This window comes from Parasteatoda tepidariorum, chromosome 4 (assembly GCF_982258835.1).
Source record: "Parasteatoda tepidariorum strain Cologne lab strain chromosome 4, Ptep-v5.0, whole genome shotgun sequence".
NCBI lineage: Eukaryota > Metazoa > Arthropoda > Arachnida > Araneae > Theridiidae > Parasteatoda > Parasteatoda tepidariorum.
Window position 1 is genome coordinate 35359218 of NC_141758.1, and position 4030 is coordinate 35363247.

The window sequence follows — 4030 nt, forward strand, 5'->3', positions numbered from 1 at the left end:
TTTTCTATTCAAGGTTTTTTGCTTATCTTCGAATTAGAAAAGAAGTTGACTATAGCAGCGGTGCGCAAACTTTTTTCGACTGTGACCCCTTTCGTAGAGAGAAAATTTTTGGCGATCCCTAGAGATAAATGTTCACAAATACGATGTATTTTTCGCGCATTTCTTTCGTTGCATCGAATAAAAATATCATCATATTTGACTCATATTAATTTTATTTATAATTTTAAGAAAATACTTTTTGTATAACACAAAAATCAGAAAGTGACCTTTAATGAGATGATGAGATGTATGTGGCTGCAAGTTTCTAATTATCTCATCGATGTTTGGATGTATGTTGCTAATTGCAATTCGCGTATCATCTTCAGGGTTTAAACACGAGCGGTATTAAGTTTTTACTGAAACTAGTTTGCTAAATCCAGTTTCACAGAAATACGTTGATGCAAATTGTATTAACACTCTGATGGCATTCTTGCATAAAACGGGATATTGTTTTTCCACGGATAGCCAGATAGAGAATATATTACGCATTACGGTCAAAGAAAGAGTGGACAGCATGAAATTGCAATTAAACAGTGAGTGACGGCGCTTCACTCTTTATATGTACACTGTATGGTATGCAGCATGCAGGGATAATGCATTTCATAAAAATTTGGCGACCCCCAAAGAACTCCTGGCGACCCCCACAGGGGTCGCGACCCTTAGTTTGCGCACCACTGGACTATAGCATCAAATTAGAAAAATGCAAATTACACACCATTATTTTGAGAATCAGCGTACATTCAATATGCCATATCATAAGTATTATAAAAAGCAAATATTATTTTCTTATAATCTTGTGAATTCAAAATTAGCGTAAATTGGGATCTATAATTCAGAATCTTATTGATATTTTTTCGAAAATGAGATCCTGTTTTTATGAAAAATTCCCAAATCCATCGGGTTTTTCAAATTTATGTTTAAATCGCATTGTGTTTTATTGTTTTACAAGATAATGTTAAATAAATAAAATTTTCTATGATTTGTGATCGTGAATTCGAGTGAATTCGTAGATAAGTGAATCAAATGGGGCGTGAATCATTTGTAAATTGAAAAAATCACGTATATAAATTACAAATCCCTTTATATATTTTTGTACTGTGATGCGTAATTTGCAAATCGTTGAAAATAGAATTCATGGTATGCGTTTTGTGTGTAAATTATGTATCAAATGCAAATCCAGGTACGTGAATCAAGCTTCGTTGTAAAACATAAATAAACTAATAAAAAGTTATTTAATTTATAATAATAAAGCAATTTTGTTTCTTTTACACAATTGGTTTTTATGGGATGTCGTAGTGGCTCAGGGGATAGAGCGTTCGCTTTCCAATGAGGTGAGCCAGGTTCGAATCCCGACTGTGACTGGCTGATCCAAAGTTTGATTCGGGCTCGCACAGACCAAAAGCTGACTTAAAATATCTTTAGCGGTGGACTTTTAATGAATTAGAATCCCCTTTGTGTCGAGCTAGGAGTGGGAGGTTTTGCTGGTTTTCCTCTCCATGTAACACAAATGCGGGTTAGTTCCCGCAATAAATTCTCCGCGAAGGCTAATTGTTTGATCTAGAGTTCCCTTTTCTACTAGATTAGGTTGAAAATTACAAGGCTACTGAGTTGAACAATGATAGTTGTAAGGACCGCGATAACCTGGTTAGTAGGGCACTGGGTCCATATTCAAGAGATCGTGGGTTCGATTCCCCAGCGGCGGAAGACTCAACGTGCAGTAAATGGGGACTGGTGCACGTTAAATCTCTCGGGTCACATAGTCCTCCATGTTCCGATAACAAATCATACCTCTGAGGGTACTGATCCAGGAGTTTCCTTGTCTTCCGGATTGGGTTCGAAATTACAAGCCTTCGAAATTGAACATTAGTAGTCGTAAACCCAAATTTGGGTCGGCTGTTAAGAGACGGTTACAAAATTAAAATAAAATGATTGTTGTAAACTTTGAATTGGGTCGAATGTTCAACGCAAGTCAAAAGTAAAAGAAATTTAGTTTCTATGAAACTTCAACAAAATAAAGAAATCAGAATTTCAAATAAGTTTCTACTTACTCAAACGTGGGAACATAATCTTGGTGCTTTGTAAATTATTTATTCAACGCTAATGTTGTGTCAAAATTAAACAAAAGTATTGTAATCAAGTTTAAGAACCTTGATAATAAGATTTAGCTTAGAACCATATTAACGTTCTCGAAGTTTCGTACGATATTATAATTCAACAGACTCCAAAATGTTTTCAGTGTATGTTTCCATAAGGCATCTACAAAACAGACGAATGAAGAAAATTTTATTTAAGCTTCAATTGCTTAAGTTTCTATGTAATAACTATAACAGAGAAAGGAAAAGAATTTCAATTTTTACTACGTAAATTTGCATGAGACTTATAGAAGAAAACAGAAAAATAAAGAAAACTTCAAATAAGTTTCACCCTTTCAGTCTTCCTGTAAAGCGTGTTACAAAAAGGTTTAAGGTTAAAGGTTTTTTTAATCTGTTAATAGATTTGATTTGATATTTGATTCACGCAACAAAAATGTTTTATAATTATTAAAAAACCTTTTTTTTTTTTTAAATTTTGAATATAGAAAAATACATTTAATGTTAATGTCGAAGCTTTCATAACGATTTTTAACACTAGATTGCCCAAGGAAGTCATTTTGACTGCTTTTTAATTTCAATTAGAAAAAGCAATGATGCATATAATGATAAAATTTCTTAGAATTTTGTGACTTTTTGTACAGCATATAATTTTTTTTATTGTTAATATTTAGTAATAACCAGTTATATAACTGTAAATAATATAAAAAAAAATAAAAAAAAGTAATTTTAAACAAATTTCTTTACACGTTAGTTATTCTCACACAATTCAGTCATTTTGGGCAATATAGGTATATACTAAGTTTCAGTCTTTCTAGTGTTATACCGTCTTGAATTATCGAAAACTTAAGTCAGGCGAAAATTGAAGATGGAAAACCTCTTTTTTTCTCTTTTTTGAAGTTATTTTGACAGATGACCAACGGAGATCACGTTAGGATCTAAGAAGATTTCAACTGTAAATGAATTTCGACTCTACAGTGGCGGCCACTGCAAGGTTTTTCATAAGTGCAGTTATTTCATGAATAACTCTGCTTTTATTCACGTTGAATTTCACGATGCAAAAATGCCTTATTCGTTTATACCAGCAGTTCTCAAATGGTGTTCCGTGAAACCATAGGGCTCAGTGGAAGAGTTAAAGAGGTTCCGAGAATTAAGACTTTTTTAAAAAGTTTTGTTTAAAACTTTTTTAAAATCTATAATTATATTTAGTTCCAATCAATTATCCATAATTCAGTTATGATTTTGATTGACTTTATGAAATTATATTTAAAGTAATATGCCTAAGAGAGAAATTAATTAAAAAAAAAAATTTAATTTTTTTAAACAAAAAGTATAAATTTTTTTTACGAAAATATATTTATGAAAAATTACTATAGCATTTCACAATGCGCTTTTCAAATCAAAATAAAGTAACTGAGTTCTTTAATAAAGAAATATGTTTTTCTTATAATCATTTTCAAAGAATTTTCTTTTCATTTATAGTATTATTATTATTTTTTTATAGTTACATAAAAACAAATTTTTGCGAATAGTGCGACTTTCAGGAGAACTCCTCCAGATACCCGTCTCGCGTCGTGGCGGGTACTATGGTTACGAGGAAAGGTCACTGGGGTAAATAGTTTTGTCTTAATCTTAGCGTAGGTCGTCGTGAGTAAACCAATCGACACTTTTTTTCCTCCATTTCACCCCCATTATAAATGTGCTCTTGCTTGTTACCATAGTAGCAGACAGCCCCAGACTTTCAGTCTGGAGGAGCTCTCCTTAAAGCAGCACTATAGACTAAATTCATCTTCAAGACTGGGAATTCAACTACCGAACATAAAACGCTACCTTAATATTATTTATGATAAATAGATGAAATAAATTCCACTCATCTTATCAAACATAAAAACGTCTAAAAG